General features: G+C 40.1%; 1 protein-coding gene and 1 long non-coding RNA gene across 2 annotated transcripts in view; one reads left to right on the top strand and one right to left on the bottom strand.

Moving 5' to 3' along the window:
• Window positions 1–3,896: 3,896 nt before the first annotated feature.
• On the bottom strand, window positions 3,897–19,727 carry LOC140914759 (uncharacterized). The gene is made up of 4 exons (XR_012159974.2): window positions 19,516–19,727; window positions 16,715–16,842; window positions 8,934–9,053; window positions 3,897–6,047 (listed from the first exon to the last, which is right to left on the bottom strand). It is a non-coding gene; the product is annotated as an uncharacterized LOC140914759 (long non-coding RNA).
• The window catches only part of BMPR1A (bone morphogenetic protein receptor type 1A), a 172,012-nt gene continuing 169,456 nt past the window's right edge, over window positions 18,880–21,435 (top strand). Inside the window, exon 1 of the mRNA XM_073353348.2 lies at window positions 18,880–19,250. The gene's annotated coding sequence lies outside the window, so the exon portion shown is untranslated. The remainder of the gene's footprint in view (window positions 19,251–21,435) is intronic.

Here is a 21,435-nt window from a genome sequence, read left to right as displayed (position 1 = left end):
TAAGTAATAGAAATACCCAGACCAGCCTTAGAGCTGAGACCATACACTAGTGTTTAAAAACAATTGAAAAATCATTCTTGAAATTTGTTACAAGAAAATATTAAGTGCCAGAATATTAATTGTAAAAGAATTTATAGAATCTTAGCTTTCAAATTAAGATATGTAGATCAGAATTTCCTCACCAAAAAGGAAGTTTTATTCCATTATTTATGTCATGGTGCTACCTCCAAGCATCAATTTTTTTGACTTTTGAATGAACGAGAGACATCCCATAGGTCAGGGGTTCTCAACCTTTTCCTTTCTGAGGCCTCCCTGACCGCAATATGCTATAAAAGCTCCACGGCCCATCTGGGCCACAACAACAGTTTTTCTGCATATAAAAGCCAGGGCCGGCATTAGGGAGTAGCAAGCAGGGCAGTTGCCTGAGGCCACACGCCACAGGGGGCTCCATGAAGCTAAGTTGCTCGAGCTTCAGCTTCAGCCCAGAGTGGCGGGGCTTGGAGCAGCGAGGCTTCGGCTTTCTGCCCTGGGCCCCAGTGAGTCTATTGCCATCCCTGCTTGGCAGACCCCCGAAACCTGCTCGTGGCCCCCCAAGGGGCCTCACACCCTGGTTGAGAACTGCTGCCATAGGCTTTCCCAAACAAGAAGTTTGTCTTGAATCGTAATAGAACTACCATGCTAAGAAGGAGACAGTGAGTGACCGAAAGTTTGGGAATCAGAATAAAAATTCGATGATGCTAAGTCCTTCCACCCACGCCCAACAGCATTGAGACAAAATTTTCAGTTAAACCTTGATCAGTGCATGTGGCCTTGTGCACGCACAGTGGATTATTTCATTTTCTAATCAGAGTGGAAAAAGGGAACTGGCTTTCTCTAATTTTCTCTTATATGGAATGGGCAAGGGGTGGTTGGAAAGGATCCAGGTTGTGTTTCTAGTCAAAGCTGATTCATCTTTCCATTTGTCCTGTGAATGGAAAACATCTAGTTACTACTTTTTTAACACTGCAGACCCAGCCTCCATTTAGCACAGCTAGGAAGGGTAGGAGTGGAAAATAGCCTGGGAAGGTTCTCGACTCAATCCCAAATCCTTGGAAAAGGGGCACCCTTTTTTCTTCCTATTAATGTTAGTGAAAACTGATAAAACACTTCATAGAGCAGCACGAAATCACAGACACATGCTCTTATTACTGTGATTATTTTCTGTCAACGCAACACATCCCAAGTGTGGTTGTGGTTGCTGCTGTAAGAAGATACATAGGCTCTTACACATAAGATAGGGTTAATATATCACCTGTTCTAATATTTTAAAATCATCTGACACGTTCTTGCAAGTATTTTTAAAAGCTTATATATTCTTGTGAAAGGCAGCAACGATTTATAGGACTGACATTAGCTTTGGATTTTAAAATTTAAATATCAGCGATAGTTTTGTATGTGAGACCGTAGTTTATTGCTGTTCAGCAGTGAAAGATAATCATACTTAAGGACAGAAATTTCCATCACTCTTCAAGTTTTCAGCTATTTATTTTTGAGCGAGCATTCTGATTCTATAGTGATTGACAGCATACCGTATTGACAATGTTAAGTCAATATTTCTCAGACTCCAGCTACCCAAGGATGTAATGTATGGGCCCTATTTTAATGCCACCAGCACCCCAGTGTGTCTTGAATTTTTGCACAGTCTAAATATAAAAGTGGATCATTTGGTGGCTGTCTTTTCCCTCCTAAAATTCTATGCCCATTTTACGAAACATGCCATATTTTCTTAGAGGATGAAGAGCATATCCAGTTGGTGGTAGGAGGGTCAAAATAAAAGGAACTTTTATCTCTAGTATGCAAGTTTCTAGTATGCTAACTACCCTCATATATCCTGAAAAAAAAATAGTGCCTAAGTTAAAACTGTCCTCTGGCAGCCCCAAGTTGTATGACCTGTATTTATGCCACAGAGAATCTTGTTTTCACAGATCTTAGCATTTTCACAAGGGTCAGATTTTTACATAGATGAAGTATATTCTTAAACAGTTTTGCCAGCATATTAGGTGCAAATATTTTTTTTCTATAGTAGGCAATTCTTTTTCCATTTATTGGCTTGATCTTCAGCTGGTGTAAATCAGCATAACACCACTGACTACTCCTGCCAAGGATCTGGCTCATTGCATTCTCCAACAGGATAAGATACAATTAATTGAAAAAACACACCTCATTTTCTGTTCATATTCGATTTCTGTTCCCAAGACACTGATGCAGTGTTCTTGTGTCTACCAGTGTTGCTTTTCAAAAATTGCAAGCCCTTTCAAGACTTTAGTGCCATTTTACAAATGATAGTGTTTATCACTCTTTATTACTTAGCAGTAGAATTAGTAGCAGGATCTACGGTACACTATGGATAGACAACATTGCAGCAGCTCTGTCGGGTGGTTTTTGTGTATTGCCTACTGGCAGGGATTAGCGGCTAGGATGATGTCTACGCTACAAACACTACAGCAGCGCAGCTGCAGCTACACTGCTGTAATGCTGTAGTGTAGACATTTACTTTAGCAATGGAAGGGGGGTTTCCATCACTGTAGTAAATCCACCCTTTTGAGAGGGTCAACAGAAGAACCTTCTGTTTATCTAGCTGCAGCTACAGTAAAGGCTAGGTTGACCTAATGTCACACAGGGCGTAAAATTTTTCACAGCCCTGAGTGATATAGCTAGGTCAACCTATTTTAGTTAGAGACCAGCCTAAGCAGTAGCAAACAATACATTTCCTATTTTGACCTACATTGCTTTCTAATATGATCCAAAAATAAGGAATCCAGTTACCCACACTTGAAATCTATATTTAGACACCTTTTTTGCACAAACCTCAGCCAGAAGCTGGTGCACGGTAGTGTACTATTTTGAATCTCTTTTATGTAAAATACTATGTAATCAACACTCCTAGGACAAATAAGATACATATGCATAACTTTGAATAGGACCCTTACATTATATATCACTACTGTAACTGCTGCAGAAAAACATAATTTTCAGGTTGAATAATGTGTATTATTGTTTATGTCTTGTAACAATTACCTGGGATTAAGTCATAAGACTTCCTAAAGTAATTTTTCATTCTAATTCACATGAGAAATTTTGCCTAGAAGACAAAAATACTGTACCTCTGAATGGCCAAATGATAAAACTCTACAAGAATTATGGTTTTTTATCAAAAGATTTGCAAAAGAACCCATCTTAAATCTAATTAAAAATAGTCTTTAATCTCTATGCAGCTGAAAGTTCAAAAAATAAGCTTAAAACTGGTTATATTGTTTTTTCTTTTTCTATTTAATTGTAGCATAGAAAGTAAATTGAACACTTCAAAAGAAAACTTCACTGTAACTGTTGAAAAATTCTCTCAACTTCTTAAAATAATGGTTAGTTTTTTGGTTCATCAGATTCACACAGACAGAAAGAAATTCAACCAAAATAAGAAAAATCATTTAAGTTTGGTCCTTCAGTGGTCAGTAACATGGGTGAAATGTTTTATTTAAGGTTATTTCTTTTTATATTTAATAATGTGAATGTCTACAGCACTAAACACACTTATTAGTGTCTAATGCTGGACAGTACAATGTTTATTTGCAATACTTGTCTCCTAGTAGTAGACATTAATTTGTTTAGTATTTATAAATGGTTACATTTGCAACTGAGTGATTTAATGCCTGCAGCAATCATGCTAGGAGTCTAGCTTTTATAATATACTGAAATGTTGACTTTACACCACAAGTGCCCTTGGTTTTAGATTTTTTTAAAGTCTCTAGTTATTAGTTCAGAAACAGATTGTAGTGTGGATTTTGAGGTGTGAGTGAACATATCTTGCATGGATTATCTGTGCCAATATTCTAGCAATAAAAGGGATGTGCAAATACATTTAGAGCTTTATGTTTTGGATATATTTATTAATATGGTTTTTCAGCAGTTGACAGCTTTCAGCCAAGAAATGCTAGTTAGGAGACATAAGTAAATTTATATTTTCTATGTCAGAGCCTTAAGATTTAAAAAAAATTGATTGGTTCAGCCTTCCATTGCTGCATAGCAATACTGAACATGCTGGTAAGTAAATTGCAGTGTGTAAACAAACAAATGTGAGTATATTCAAAAGATGTAGTGCCTAGAAGTTGTAACTGGGCAAGACTTGTAAATTTACAGGCCTTATTGTGTCAGCAGATGTTACTTAAAATAACCTGATAAGCAAGAGGCAAATTTTGTCCTCAGTTACAAAGGTCAGAACTGATTTACATTGGTGTAATTGAGGGCAAAGTTTGGCCCCAACTAGGCAGGTTTTTATTCTTTTGTTTCTAACCAGAAATGGTTTTTTAGACTATTCAAAAAAGATCTAACCCATCTGATTTAACTCTACTGCCATGACAGACTGGCAAATAATAAATAAATCTTCAGATAATATTGTGGTTTATTAAAACAGGCTTTTTTGCACATTATTACCCCCCTCCCCTCAAAATGCACAGTTTTAAAATGACATAGCTATAGCTAATCATTAAACTTGATAAAAACATATATATAAAACAGTAAAGGGACAGACCGCTTTAAATGCCATTAATGAGTTCCACATCAGGAAGTGAAGCTCCATACACTTTCATTTTATTTTACAGACATAACTGTTTACAACTTATGTGTGGAAAAAAATTAGAGCTAGTTAAACTGAAATTAAAATTTACTGGAAAATGAGTCTACAGAATGAGCAGAAGTTACACAATTTACCTTTATATCAGAATCACTATCTAATTATTTTTATCTTGACCTTTTCCCGTTTGCATTAATTGATTCTTAATGGAAGAGAAATTGTGCTTTGTCTGCACTAAAGATGCTCTATAGTTTCAAATCTGGGGTTTTTCTTTGTAAATCATAAAGTCTTTAACTCAACCAGAGACACTGGTGACTAACTAAGAAAGAAAAAGAGGAGCTGTGAAAAAATTGCCGCCAGCCACCCTTGGATACACAATGAAATGCTTTGTTCTCCTGGCCAAATCAGAGAGCTATGGCTGAGACTGAGATTAGAGATAGGCTGAAATTCCCTGCTTTAAGCCTATAAAGCATGTCTTTAGACATCTATAAAGGTGAAGTCCTCACTTCTCTGAGGAAGAACTGAGAGAAAACATTAGCTACACTAACAAACTTGTTGCATTACAGACTAAATTGTAAAGAATTCTAACATTATTTCCCCCAACTTTTTGTAGTAACAAATGTCACATGTACAGCTCAATCCTTAAGACCGCCTTGCTATTTTGTTGACAGAGGGACTCCTCATCTTTCTCTGGCATGTGTTTAGCCCCGTAAAAGGAGTGTGTGTCCAATGAGCTGCAAGGATCTCAGGACACCTGCATAGGACAGGATTCTGTGTATGGAGCTATAATACATGTAACAGCAGGAGCTATGTTATCAGCCCATGTTCCACAAAATCTTCCTCTGATGGATTTTCCAGGTGTACTGCTCTAATTGGACATTTGTCTGGACCCAAGTAAAGCATGCCACAAAGATTGGCTGCTTCCCAACTCTTCATTACATGAACCTCAGGGCCCTGGAGCCTCTGTGAAGTGGTGGGGCCTCCATGCTGTGAGGGACCAGGGAAGCATGCAGGAAAACCATTGCTATACCCTCATTACTCTTTTGGGGTCTTCTCTGGGATATTTTGCTTTTCTCTATACTGTGTTGCAGAGGAAAGAATTCAGAGTAGCAGCCGTGTTAGTCTGTATCCGCAAAAAGAAAAGGAGTACTTGTGGCACCTTAGAGCTCACGAAAGCTTATGCTCAAATATGTTTGTTAGTCTCTAAGATGCCACAAGTCCTCCTTTTCTTTTTTTAGAGGAAAGGAATGTGGCCCTCAATCCTTCCTCTAACAGAACGCCTCTTAATATCCATAGTAGTTTTGCCCAAGTAATGACTTTCAGATTGGCCTGCAGATTTTTTTAGGTAGTAATGACAACCAGAAATAAAAAATGTCTTCATAAGAGAAAAGATTCTTCCAAATTTCCACAGATTTTAATTTTCAGGAAGGAATTGATTCATCTGCAGAAAAAAGAATAATTATTAATTTGAAATTAAATATCTGACTTATAATTCTACCTTATTTTTCCCCACCAAGAAAAGCATTTTCCAGTTTAATCACCGGTACTTAAAAAAGCTACTCACTTTCAAAATTCAGATTCTTTTTCATTAATGGAAACAAAGTATGGAATCATTTTTTCTTTTACTAAGTGCCATGCTTTTATGGAAGCCATTGGGGAAAAAAACAATTGAATTACTTTAGCTAAACTGATAACTACTTTTTTAAGGAGCTGGGGGTAGAAAGGAGGGGTCAGTTTGAACAAAGGGGATGGTTCATCGAAGGATGTATGTGGAATGAATATTGCCTGTTATAAAAAGTCCACACAACTGCGGTTGTGGCAGTGTATTAAATAGCTTATTCTGGATTTTTAAGACTCAAGAAAGTTGTTGGTTTCTTTTTTTTTAAAAAGGGTAGAGTGGGGGGAAAGCACACAAAATGCAATATCTGTTACTTCCAAGGCAGTTGAAAAAATTACAGTTCAGAAGAGCAAAGAGTTGGTATAAGGGGAAAAGATTATGTAGTGGGCTTCAACAATATTATTGTCTGAACATATGTTAATTGGAAAATTAATATTCTTTATGATTAAGATTTAGTTTAGTTTAAACTAAAAGGATGTAATTTGTTTAAAGTAAGTGTGCACATGCATATATATGTAAGGTAGGCATATGTGTACTACAAGGGAAATATTCAGAATTGAGGCATGGACTCCTTTATGGGGGATGCAGTTTATGCATGCAAAATTTGAGCATGCATTTTTGCACTCAGAATTAATTACATGTGGAAATCTGAGTACACAAACTTTTAACTACCTGATTTGTACCCGTGGTCAGGTAGGTAGAGATTTGTGGTTTATGATGTAGTGACTTTTTATACATTTGTGGCTGCAATATAATTGTAGGAGCAAAAGGAGGGGCATACTTTTAAAGATTTGGCTCTATATGTAAAATATTACCTTAGGAATAAAAAAAGTTTTCTTATAATAACAAAAGGCAGGGATATTATTTCAGTCATTATTTTCACAAGGCATTTTTTCTATTCTCAGGAAGTATTTTACTGTGTAAACTTCATCAGTGAGCACAAGGTCCTATCTGGCATGCCATACTCTGCGGAAACTTCCATTGTATTCAGTGGAAAATTTTTATGAGTGAGGAGTGCAGGTTCAAGTCCCCTGAAAAAGCAGAGATACCTAGTGGTCTGAGCATGGAACTGGAAGGCAGAGTCTCCCTTAGTTATATAATCTTGGCTCTGCCCTCACTGTGTGGCCTTAGATCACTTAATCTCATTGTGTGTATTTTCCTATCTGTAAAATGGGGATAATACTACTTACTTTGCACACTATTAATAAAAAGTGTTAGCAAGTGAATGATAGAAAAGAACTCTGAAGCGGAAAAGTTGCTATGCAAGTGCTGAATAATAATATTTACTCATATGAGAGTACCCCAGAATGATTTAGCTAAAAAACAAACATTTTTGCCTCTTGTATTTCCTAAAAATGTAGTTATATTTGTTACATTTTAATACTCATTAAAATATATCTTAACAGAGAAGACCCTTACACCAGGCTGTCCAACTTGTTCTGATTAAAAATGTGAGGAATCCCTTAAAAGGAAACTGAAATTATCTTTAATAAACAAATACAAACAATTATGTATGATCCTAAATAGTTCAGAAAATACATGAGCTTATATGAAAATATTTTTAAACAAAATATTTTAAAATAGTTTCCTCATTTATCTGCCAGCACCTGAGTTCAGGTTTGGCTTGCAACAGCTAATACCATCTGATGTACACATTGCAGAATAACAAATTAAGGTTCCTGCACTTTAAATGTGATATTATTAGCTCCTTCAGGAGACACACGCAAGCCTGAACCAAAGTCTTGGCAGGTTAAAACAAACAAACACCCATGGATTCCATTAAGCTCGATTCAGCTACTCTGACCAGTACTGTTCAGTGTAAGGGCAGAAAATTCACACTATTACTGATTTTGGAATTTAAACAGATATTCTATCTCTTAGTTTGATAAAAAACATTTCAGTTTATTTTCAGTAGTGTCAATATTGTCTAATAATATAACACATAAGGGGCAAAGAGTACGTACAGTGATTCTCCATTGCCTTGCATGTATAATATGCCTAGTGAAGTGCCAGTGTTCCAAAGAAACTATACTATTCTATACTGTGAACTATGCTAAGTTCCAGGAACTTAAAACTGAACACCTGCCATCAGAGAGGGCATCCTGGGGAAACAGTCAAATAAAAATATAAATACGAGAGACTTAAAATGCAAAAGAAAATCGCTTTTTGAGATGATAGTTAGCCATTTATTTTGGCCTTTCCTTTTTCATCACAGGATAACACACTGTAAATGAATTAATGGTGAAAGGTTCAGTAAAAGCCTTTAGTAAGGAAATAGGAGCAGTGTATCAGGATATCCCTTTTCCGCACCAGAGTACCCAATACTTTCAATTTTATACACAACGGAAGTAATTAATTGTAACAGAAAGAAGCACAGCTGTGTTTCCTGATGGCCATACATGCAACAGCCACTATTGTTTAAAGTTCTGAGAATGTGTGTTGAAAATTGCTCAACTGCCTTGAGATTTTTGTTGTTCTCTGAATTTAATTTCTAGTATAAGCTTTTGAATTTGTTATGGAATGGTTAATACTATTGTTAACATTGTTAATACTATTCTCTTAAGGCCAAATCCTTCATCCTTTAATCAGGCAAAACTTCTTTAAACTTCAGTGGAAGTTTTACCTCAGTAAGAATTAAAAGCCAAATCCTGAGAGGTGCTGAGAACCTGTCAACTCTCGTGGAAGGCAATGGAAATTGCAAATACTCACCATCAGTCAGGATTTACTCCCAAATAAGGATTGCAGGATTTGGCTCTTAGTCATGTGTCTTTTGAACTTGTTCAGATTTCATTTCCATGTGTGTGCAGGTGAATGTGTTGGATTGAAAGCCTGAGAGAATAAAGGTTATATTTTTTTGCCTTCAATAATTTTTTATTATGCATTTCAAACACACAACATGACTACTGTATTTCTCCTAAAAATTACTTGGCAGAACCGAAAGCATCGTCACTTTTCTTTTTTTTAATGCAGTTGAGCTGTACCATTTTGTTTGTACTATTTTTGGTAATATTATAGAGTGCATGTTGTAGAATGAATGACTGCAGATGATTTCCCAGCACTAGAGAGGGCAATTTGTGAAGAATTATAAATCTCTTGGAAAATGCGAAGGATTTGCATGCACTATGTACTGTACTTCTACATGTATGAACAAAGAGATGGTCAGATCACTTAGGTGCATATATAACTGTAGTAATACATTTGTGGTTAACAATATGTTTACAATGATAAAGATCAAATAACATTTAAGGGCTTGAGTCATTAAAAATTCTGTGCTGCACCTGGACTCTGATCTGTTTCATTCCAACAAGCATGTAACAAATTGCATTCATGAAGTTTACATCTTTTCAATCTGGTAAGCCTCTATCTTCTTAAATCTTTCTACACTAGGTAACTCACCTATTGCTCACCATGGCTGTCAGCAACAGGTCACGCAGAACCAGAGTTAAAAACAATGTTACTGCTAGAGCAGTTGAGGACACAGCCATTTTCAGCATATATATCATGACAAGAGACCACACTTTTTGTAACGGTGCTGAAAAATTGTTCTGGCCCTTGCACAGTAGCAATTAAACCATTTTTAACGTTGGTTCAGGGAGACCTGTTACTGACATAGTCAGCAACAAGTGACTTCCTTGGTATAAAAGAGGCTTACAGGAATGAAGGTTTACTATTGTTAGCAACAGTGGATGGGGCATTAACATGTTTTGCTGATGGACTCAAGGAGTATGCAACCTTCTACAAGAGACTTACAGGTACCGTAACAAGAGGTGAAGTGAATGTGCAATCAGAAACAGATCTTAGGCAGTTAAAAGTTTACTCATTCTGGGTCAAATTTTGCTCTGGTTTTTACTGACTGTAAACACCAAACAATTCCCATTAAGTTCAAGGAAGTTACTTTGGATTTAACACAATGCTGTATGGTTAACTACATGCTCATTATCATTATAATGTGTAGTTTTTGAAGTATGATCTGTATAACAGTGGGTGAGGCCAGGATTATACAGCTAACCATTTCTCTAAATTTGGATTTACTATATCTCAATCTTTGAATTTTATTAGCTCACTTGATAGACAAGCATATTTTCCTTGAAAATTGTGCCTTCATGTTATATTTATAAAAAGATGTAATTTCCAAGACAATATATTCACAAAAGAAACAACTTTGGGCCAACTTATGTAGCAATACTACACATAGCAAAAAAATAGTCCTAAGCATAGCTGCACTCACTACACACAGCGACAAACCCCTTACCTATTTTTTTCATCAGGAGAAGGAGCTATCTTAATTAAAACAGACTTGTAGAGCATCTCCTTAATAAAGTGGTAATAATTCAGAAGATCACCTATTTTAAAATTAGTGCTACAGTTCAGCTGTAAAGAGTTTATTCTCCCCTCAGTGCATACAAAGAACCTATAATAATGCAAATGCATTTTATTACTGAAGAGAGAACATACCACTAATTCTGTGAACCTGAAACTAATATGTTGGTATCAGATGAATACTTGAGAGAAGCCTTAGTACCAGCTGGGTTCATAAATGATGTTCCTTACCTAAAAGTCATTTGATGCATGATGTATGTGGTGGTAGAGAACAGAGCTAAACAGGGCTAGATGGTGCCAATTAGGCATAGCCCATAGCAAAGGACATCATGGAGCTACACTCACTAAGGGATAGTACTGGGAGATTTTCTGCTACAAGGAGGCAGAATGCCAGAATATCTGGGCAAAAAGCCATGCTTTTGTCTCCCTCCATTCTCTTTGAGGCATCATTTGCCACCCCACAATAATGGAGAGGGAGTATTCTCTCCATTCCTTATGTCTTCTGTGCATGGCCCAGGAAGAATCTGGTTCATGTAAACACACCTGGTAGCGAAGCAATGCAAAGGTATCTTTCCCTTTCATTCTCCCTATGCAAAGCACACCAGGCTGTTATGACTTATGACATGTTTCTTCCTAACCTACGCCACCTGTGTTGCACTTTTAGTTCCACTGCAGACTTGTCTGGAATGAAGCTTGGCTAGTGCTGTTTCAGAGACCCTTTACCATATGAATAAGCTTGCTTTATTGTTAGTCATGCTTCAAGAGTAGTAACCTTTGAAAAGCACCTTTACTCATGAATTTCAGCCTGGTTTCTTGAATTAATTATACTGCTCTCATAATAATATTTATTCTAATCATTGGTAGTTCTAATTAGTGGACAAATGCAATTAATTTATAATTGAGCTGTTGTGCTTTCACATAAAACAATTCAGAAAAAGACAGGTTACTAGACAGGGCCAATTTAATGTCATTTTTGAAGTTGAAGAAAAACACCTGAGTGTGGGATAATATTAATGTGGAACATGGGGTATTTATTTTGGTAACAATATATGTTTGCAATTATAAAGATCAAATAACATGGAAGGGCTTGATTAATTAAAAATTCTGTGCTTCATCTGTACAGCACTCTGATCTGTTTCACTTCAACAAACATGCAACAAAATTACCTCTTTAAAGTTTACATCTCTTCAGGCTACTAAGCCTTCATATTCTTAAACCTTTCTATGCTAGTTGGCATGCTTGTTGGCAACAGGTCGCCCTGAACCAGTTTCAGAGTGTCTGGAGTGTGTACCACACTGCATATTTTGGAAGTATGAAGGGAAGAAGGATATACAGATATACTCTGCTCATACAGGTTTCAGAGTAGCAGCCGTGTTAGTCTGTATTCCCAAAAAGAAAAGGAGTACTAGTGGCACCTTTGAGACTAACCAATTTATTTGAGCATAAGCTTTTGTGAGCTACAGCTCACTTCATCGGATGCATTCAGTGGAATCACTGTATTTTCCACTGAATGCATCCGATAAAGTGAGTTGTAGCTCACGAAAGCTTATGCTCAAATAAATTGGTTAGTCTCTAAGGTGCCACTAGTACTCCTTTTCTTTCTGCTCATACAGTTGACCTTATCTCTCAATATATATATCTTTTTCTTGAAGGTTTTTTCATATTTAAGATTTTCAGGGCCCAAAGCGATTCCAAGAACTAACAAACAATTCCTGGAGAGGAAATGACAGAGAAAACACCTGGAAGTGTATCTAGTCTATAAATGTGTATGTATATATATATATATATATATATATATATATAAACATAAACATTTTCTACACAGCTCCCTTAATCTCTGCAACATGACTATCCACCTTGAGCTGGTCCTACTGTACTTCACCTGGGGTCCCTACATCCCCAAGTGTTGGGTGCCCATATGTTCCTGCTCTCGGAGCCTGCCTCAGTGTTTCTGAGACTCTGTTATCAAAATAAATACCCATTTTATTAAAGAGTGGGGTTTCCCAGTTTTTGCACACTCCTACAGTCTTGAGTCACTGGCCAGGTGAGTTTATGTTATTGATAACTGGTGGGCTGCATGCATATATGCCTCGTTGACCAGATACTACTCATGGTGCTCACAACTAAGTGCCTGGTGTAAATAGATACAATATAAGAATGGCCATACTGGGTCAGACCAAAGGTCCATCCAGCCCAGTATCCTGTCTACCGACAATGGCCAATGCCAGGTGCCTTCGAGGGAGTGAACCTAACAGGTAATGATCTAGTGATCTCTCTCCTGCCATCCATCTTCACCCTCTGACAAACAGAGGCTAGGGACACCATTCCTTACCCATCCTGGCTAATAGCCATTAATGGACTTAACCTCCATGAATTTATCCAGTTCTCTTTTAAACCCTGTTATAGTCCTAGCCTTCACAACCTCCTCAGGCAAGGAGTTCCACAGGTTGACTGTGCGCTGAGTGAAGAAGAACTTGCTTTTATTTGTTTTAAACCTGCTACCCATTAATTTCATTTGGTGGCCCCTAGTTCTTATATTATGGGAACAAGTAAATAACTTTTCCTTATTCACTTTCTCCACACCACTCATGATTTTCTATACCTCTATCATATCCCTTAGTCTCCTCTTTTCCAAGCTGAAAAGTCCTAGCCTCTTTAATCTCTCCTCATATGGGACCCGTTCCAAACCCCTAATCATTTTAGGTGCCCGTTTCTGAACCTTTTCTAATGCCAGTATATCTTTTTTGAGATGAGAGGACCACATCTGTATGCAGTGTTCAAGATGTGGGCATACCATGGATTTATATAAGGGCAATAAGATATTCTCCGTCTCTATCCCATCCCTTTTTTAATGATTCCTAACATCCCGTTTGCTTTTTTGACTGCCGCTGAACACTGCGTGGACGTCTTCAGAGAACTATCCACAATGACTCCAAGATCTTTCTCCTGATTAGTTGTAGCGAAATTAGCTCCCATCATATTGTAAAAAGAAAAGGAGTACTTGTGGCACCTTAGAGACTAACCAATTTATTAGAGCATAAGCTTTCGTGAGCTACAGCTCACTTCCTCAGATGCATATCGTGGAAACTGCAGCAGGCTTTATATATACACAGAGAATATGAAACAATACCTACTCCCACCCCACTGTCCTGCTGGTAATAGCTTATCTAAAGTGATCATCAGGTGGGCCATTTCCTATTGGCTAAGTCATTATGCAAGGTAGCCTGTTTCCTCTTGTTTTTTCCTACCCCCCCCCAAGATGTTCTGGTTTAACTTGGATTTAAACTTGAAGAGTGGTCAGTTTGGATGAGCTATTACCAGCAGGAGAGTGAGTTTGTGTGTGTATGGGGGTGGGGGGGATGTGAGAAAACCTGGATTTGTGCAGGAAATAGCCCAACTTGATTGTCATGCACATTGTGTAAAGAGTTGTCACTTTGGATGGGCTATCACCAGCAGGAGAGTACTATCAGAGGCTCGTTCACCTGCACATCCACCAATGTGATATATGCCATCATGTGCCAGCAATGCCCCTCTGCCATATACATTGGTCAAACTGGACAGTCTCTACGTAAAAGAATAAATGGACACAAATCAGATGTCAAGAATTATAACATTCATAAACCAGTCGGAGAACACTTCAATCTCTCTGGTCACGCAATCACAGACATGAAGGTCGCTATCTTAAAACAAAAAAACTTCAAATCCAGACTCCAGCGAGAAACTGCTGAATTGGAATTCATTTGCAAATTGGATACTATTAATTTAGGCTTAAATAGAGACTGGGAGTGGCTAAGTCATTATGCAAGGTAGCCTGTTTCCTCTTGTTTTTTCCTCCCCCCCCCCCAAGATGTTCTGGTTTAACTTGGATTTAAACTTGAAGAGTGGTCAGTTTGGATGAGCTATTACCAGCAGGAGAGTGAGTTTGTGTGTGTATGGGGGTGGAGGGGATGTGAGAAAACCTGGATTTGTGCAGGAAATAGCCCAACTTGATTGTCATGCACACTGTGTAAAGAGTTGTCACTTTGGATGGGCTATCACCAGCAGGAGAGTGAATTTGTGTGGGGGGGTGGAGGGTGAGAAAACCTGGATTTGTGCTGGAAATGGCCCACCTGATGATCACTTTAGATAAGCTATTACCAGCAGGACGGTGGGGTGGGAGGAGGTATTGTTTCATATTCTCTGTGTATATATAAAGCCTGCTGCAGTTTCCACGATATGCATCTGAGGAAGTGAGCTGTAGCTCACAAAAGCTTATGCTCTAATAAATTGGTTAGTCTCTAAGGTGCCACAAGTACTCCTTTTCTTTTTGCGAATACAGACTAACACGGCTGTTACTCTGAAACCCATCATATTGTATGTATAGTTGGGCTTATTTTTTCCAATGTGCATTACTTTTCATTTATCCACATTAAATTTCATTTACCATTGTGTTGCCCAATCACTTAGTTTTGTGAGATCTTTTTAAAGTTCTTCACAGTCTGCTTTGGTCTTGACTATATTGAGCAGTTTAGTATCATCTGCAAACTTTGCCATCTCACTATTTACCCCTTTCTCCAGATCATTTATGAATAAGTTGAATAAGATTGGTCGTAGGACTGACCCTTAGGGAACACCACTAGTTACTCCTCTCCATTCTGAAAATTTACCATTTATTCCTACCCTTTGTTCTCTGTCTTTTAACCAGTTCTCAGTCCATGAAAGGATCTTCCCTCTTATCCCATGACAACTTAATTTACGTAAGAGCCTTTGGTGAGGGATCTTGTCAAAGGCTTTCTGGAAATCTAAGTACACTGTGTCCACTGGATCCCCCTTGTCCATATGTTTGTTGACCCCCTCAAAGAACTCCAATAGATTAGTAAGACATGATCTCCCTTTACAGAAACCATGTTGACTTTTGCTCAACAATTTATGTTCTTCTATGTGTCTGACAATTTTATTCTTTACTATTGTTTCAACTAATTTACCCAGTACTGAAGTTAGACGTATTGGTCTGTAATTGCCAGGATCACCTCAGATAGATCATCCTCAGCCAGACTTATCACATACTAACACTCCGCCCCAAACAGAAATGAGCAAAAATATCCCATTTCAGGCCTGATTCTTCACTCCTCACTCAGGCAAAGCCTCCAAGACAATCTCCCATGTTTAGCTTGGGTAAGAATTGCAAGATTGGGTCTTTTATGCAGTACATAATGAAAACATTTGCAGGTGACAGCTCTGATATTTCTCATATATTTATTACATCCTGCTCCTTTTGAATTGCTATGAACTTTTGTCTACATGCAAACCCTCTTTTTAAACATACTACTTTGGACCTATAAATAATGGGCCAGATTCTCACATCACTTATGTAGGTTTTACACGATTGTACCTCCATTAACTTCAATGGCATTATTTCTGATTGACATCTTTGTGAAATCAGAGCCATGCTTATTGAATCTTTCCAATCATTTGCTTTCCATCTGATTTTTTTTTAACTCATAAACATCACAAACCCAGCCATTTGAGTAACTTTCTGTGCAAAGGTGTCTGACATTGATTTAGACCCAGATTTACCTCCATCTCAGGCAGCCCTGACATTATTCTAATGCTATTTTCTTATAGTGTGTTCCATTTTATTATTCTATTTAATATTTATGAAAGATGCCACATTACCTGAACCCTCTATTTATCCAGAGAATAAGTACAATGTGCGCAATGGCAACACAAACTTAATCCACAACACAACATGTGCTTCAGTCCTGACTGGGAGGGACCACTTCTGGCATATTCAGTGCAAGACTATTCCAATGAGCACCCTAAAAGATCCCCTTTCCAGTTGCAGTTTTTGTGATGTATAAATCTGCTCAACAAAGAACTGGATGAAAACCAGTTATACAGTTCACATACAGCATCAAACAGATGTACAATGTTAGCAGCTTTTGGTCATTAGGAACCTATATTGGATTTGAATCAACCTATGCACGAAAGGCTCAGTATCACATTACCTCACAGCTTATTACTTTACAAAAGTATTGTTAAGCCTGCTGCCTTAAAGTTAGCTCTAGCAGTTGTGCTTTGGGTTGTGAGAACACATGCCTGTCACATTTTTCTCTGCTGTCTGTTTTGTTGTTATGAGCAGAGTGGAGGAACTGCATGCATATATCAATAATTTCAAAGAAAAAGGGTACCTGGGTTTCTGGGTTCTATACTGCCCAGTGTAGAAGCTGTGATTTTGTCTGTGCTGTAGGCTGTTCTCATTTTGGGTGCTGACAAATTTTTCTGGCACACGGACAAAAGGCAGGATGTTTCTGAAAATCTAAGAAAATAAGGTTTGCATTTCTATTGTGTCTCACACCACAGTATTTAGTCACCTAGACACATTTTTAAAAGTGTGCATTTGTGTTCATGTTAAAAAAAGAAAGGCTGCAAAGGCATTAGGTTTGAAATGATACCTTCCTCTTTGCTTTCTAGAGTAGGTTAACGTGATACAAGTACTCACCTCACAGTTCTGACTCAATCAGGGTCTAAAATATACATGAATTGTGCTGTAAAGCCTGAACTATTATCTCAGATCCACAGGTAGTAGTTATAAGCTGGAGTGCAGAATGTATATAATTCTAATACCAACAAATGGAATAGAGCTACACTGTGAAGTGGACACCACACCATGCATGCTAGTGTTTCCCACACAGTGTTTGTGTGAGACCGTCTGCCACCCATAAGTGTCTTCACCACACTTTCCAATCAGCTGCTTGCTGGAAAGAGTTTGTCTGGGTAGGCATCCATCCTGCCAGCAGCAAATGCTGTGTCCTAAGCAGTGCTCGGTTCAGTTGTAAAGGGAAACTGAGTAGGTCTGTGCAATTTTAGTTTTCCTTTGCAGTAGGCTACGCATATAAAGCTCTTGACATAAATAGAAACTGAATACTTCTAATCACCTTTCTTCTGCAACGTTAAGGTGTAAATCCTATCTCTACTCTGCAAGTGCACAAGGCCCTACCCACAGTGGAACTGGTGTAGTTCTGGGGTGTGTGGCATAGAATGCTTGGAGTCCAAGTGGGCAGTGTGCCCCTCTATATGTCACACAGTGCAACACCACCAAGGCTCCTTCTGAGTGGCTGTACCAGTGGTTGGGAAGCACTGATTGAAGACAGACAGCATCTTGCTAATAATGAGGAGCTGAGAAACTCAATGCAAAGAATGGCCTTTGGCAAATTCACCAGTAAGCAAAGCATCTCACTTGGGAGGTGAAAGGGGTAAGGTGTCTTAGTTGGCTTAGTTATTTGGAGGATTATCTGGACAAACATAAAAGTTGTTCTCCTTCATCCTGTACATAAAGGTTACAACCATATCCTGCCACTTCTCTTGTAACCTTTCCAAAATTCAAACTTTCCTTCTCCCACAGCTAAAACCCTTGTCCAGGCTTCCATCTTGCTACTATAACCACCTCCTCTTGGCCACTCTGACATGCACTTGCTCCCTTTGAATCCATCCAAAGCACAGCTGCTAACATAACCTTCAGAGCTCTTTGAAACCTTGGATTGACTCCGTTTTCCGCTGCATCAAGTCCAAACTTATTCTCCTCCTTCAAAGCCACTGATCATTCTTTCTAATGCTGCTTTCACCTCCCAACATATCACTACCTCTGCTCTGCTAAGGATGTTGGCCTCACACAGCCATTTGGCCACTTCCCCTTGCTGGAACACCCTCCTGTACTGATCTGGAAGGCCACCCGCCTCTCTTCTTTGGAGGCAGCATAGGAGATCATCCTAATGGGTGTTGGTTTGGGCAGTTGTGGAGAGTTGAAGTGATATATTTAAAACAGTGCATGTCTTTGCTGGGGCCGGGAGCACCCCGCAATACCAACAGGCCCTGCTAGTAACCGTGGGAGTGAGGGGGTGGGGGTGGCAGAGTATTTGGGGCAACAGAGAGGGTCTTTATGAGGGAGCAGGGGTAGTTTGTGCTGCTGGTTGAGGGAGCAGAAAGGCCCAGGATCCTGTCAGTTCATCTCAAGGAACTCCCTTGGGTAACCCCTTGGCAATCATTATCTTGGCGATCTCCAAGCACTGGACTTCGGGGGATGGGGAGTTGGTGATCTCCCACAGCTCAGGTTGTGCGTGGGCCAAGAGGGGGGTAATCTCGAGCACCCGGGGTGCGGGGAGGGAGGGTTTGCCGGTCTCCCAGCGCTCGGGTTTCCGGTCTCCGGGCGGGGGAGTTTACTGGTCTTCGCACCGAGGGGGCGGGGCGGGGCGGCGCGGCGCGGCGGTTGGCGGTCTCCGAACGCTGGGGTCGGAGGGGGAGGGGGGGCACTGGCGAGCTCCTCCGAGCGCTTGCGTGTCAGGGGGCGGGCGGGAAGCCTTCGGGAATCTCCGCCGAGCAGCGCTCGGCTCCCCGTGGGAGGCACTGGTAGTAGTTGGAGGTTGGCGGCGCGTGAGGGCGGTGGTGTCCCAGGGGTGCGAGCCCCGAGCGAGCCAGCCCGGCCGCGGCGGTTGCGCGCTCCGCCTCCTCCTCCCCCCCTCCGTGGTGCTGGTTGCAGTGATTGGAGTCCTGCTCCCCCTCCCGCACACAGAGGGCTCTGGCCGGGCGTCGGGATTGCGCCGTGTCCCCTCTCCTCGCGCCCCCGCCTTCACCCCCACCGTCTAGCCGAGCCGTGTGAGGCCGGGAGCTGCTCGTAGTGTGACACGGGGAGCGACCCCCAGCGAAGAGAATGACGGACCCCTGCGACGGGTGAGTGGGGAGTCCCGGGGGGCCGCGAGGCCCTGCGCGCCTTCGCGGGGCCGGCTTCTCCCGCGGAGCTCCCGCAGCCTCTGGCTGCCGGGGAAATGCCCCCCCGGGGTGCACCGATGGGGGCACGTTGTGGTGCGCCGGGCCGGCCGAGGGACGCGCGCGCTGGTCGCTAGCTATCGCCGGGGCCCCCGTCCCGCCGGGGCCCCCGTCCCACCGGGGGTGCGCTGAGGGGCTGGGCCCTACTCGCGTTCGCGGCCGTAGCCACCTCTGCCGCCGGAGCCCTGGGTGCCGCGGCCACCCTGCGCGTCGTGCCCCCTTCTGCTGCGGGAACAGCCCCCTTGGCAGCGCTGGTTCTCGCTGCTTTCACCCTGGGCCGGGCGCTGCCTGAGCGAGCTAACTTGGCTCGCGACAGTAACGTTATTTCCAACGCTCCTTTGCTCCCTGCTCCCGGGGTGCTGGCGCCGCTCGGCAAAGCAGGCCCCAGTGCTGCAAGTGTGCGCATTGTGGGTGGGCCCTTGCAGTGACGCAGAGGGCCCATGCAAGTCAGTGGGTCTCTGCATGGGCACAGGGGTCGGCCAGTGCGAGGCCACTTGCGAGATTGGAGCTTTACGTGTTTCTCTGCTACAGTGGCTTCTCCTCCCCCCATTTTGGTGATGTAATTTCAGGCTGGGTGCTATACAATCTATACTGGTGCAAGAGGAGTCTCATAATCACTGGCACTGCTTAGGTTAGTAAGGGCTTTCAGGAAGGGCCTTTAATTTCTCCCCGTGGGAGGTGTTTTTAAACAAAAGTTATGTTGCATCATTTCTTTTAAACCCATAATTCAACAATTAAACATTAAAACATCTAATAGTTTCTGTACTTCAGGAAGATGGTCTGTTAGGTTTTAGGATGCGTATCTGTGTAACTGACTACAAAATCTAGAAGAAACGGTTTGGCTAAACAATAACACTTCAGAATCCTTAAAATGGGCAGTATTTAGACTACATTTTGTACCAAGAAACAATATTGCAGAATCTAAATCCAACAGTTTCCTTTGTTCTGCAAGTGAGAGGTTGATCAGATTTTTCACCTTCTGCAAAAAATTAATATGAAAAGATGTTTTGAGAATACATATTTAAGGTGATAATTTTTCAGTGATAACCCAAGAAAAAAACTTACATGACAAGGACTATCATTGGATATAACACTGCACGACAGTGCTGCATGTCCAGAGATTTATTAATACAGTTAATATCAAAGTATGCACTTATAATTCTGTGATTAAAACTTGGTGGAAATATGTTTACCTTTTTTTTTCATCAGGGTAACATTTTTGACATAGTTGCTTAACAGATGCATATTTTATATTACAAATATTTAAGATCTACCAATAGGGGTTGAGTTTTTGTTTAGCAACTGTGAAGTACTGCACTAAAAGCAAGAACCTGCACCTGTGGGTGTAGATCTTAGTAGGTGCTATTTGACATTCATTTAACATAGAAGATTAATGTATTTGGTAAAGCTAGGGTCTTATGACTTTCAAAAGGAAAACTTACTTCCTTTTCTGTTTATAAATCATGACACCAAAATATATTTTTAATTTTTAGATTGATTTTTCACTGATAAAATATAATCAAGTATTTTAAACTCTAACTACAAGGTAATTTTAAATGATTTTGCAATAAAAGCGCCTATGTCAAACCAACTTCTAACCTCCTTGACATTGTGTCGGCAGATATAGCTACATGAACCACAAAAATACTGAATGCAGTAAAAACCTTTAAGGGGGACACGTGTGCTTGTTCCTTGGTTCCGGTATAATCTGGAATCAGGAGTATAAAAATGTATATACTCGAATGTATTCTCTTGATTCTTCTTTTTCCTCCTGTTGGTATGGATATGGAACCAACTGTTTTTAAAAATTATCTGTTGTTAGGTTTAGGGTTTGTGATTGTTAGTTTTCATAGGGTTTTTTTGGGTACTTACTGCAAACGTTCTGTCATGTTTGTTCTGAGTTGTGTTGAGATTTTGTTTTTGGCCATGGCAGATGAGAAGAGGTGTGTGGGGTTTTTTTGTTTTTTTTTTTTAATTACCCCAGTATAATGTCCACCATAGATGAATGTTGTTACTGCTTAAAAGTGTTTGGGAGTGGATGTGAAGAGGCTTTTGAATGATCAGGAGACTAGAGCCTGCGTACTTGAGT

Source organism: Lepidochelys kempii, chromosome 7 (assembly GCF_965140285.1).
Source record: "Lepidochelys kempii isolate rLepKem1 chromosome 7, rLepKem1.hap1, whole genome shotgun sequence".
NCBI classification, from domain to species: domain Eukaryota; kingdom Metazoa; phylum Chordata; order Testudines; family Cheloniidae; genus Lepidochelys; species Lepidochelys kempii.
The sequence above is the reverse complement of the archived record's forward strand: the minus strand, read 5'-3'. Positions and strand labels throughout refer to the sequence as shown.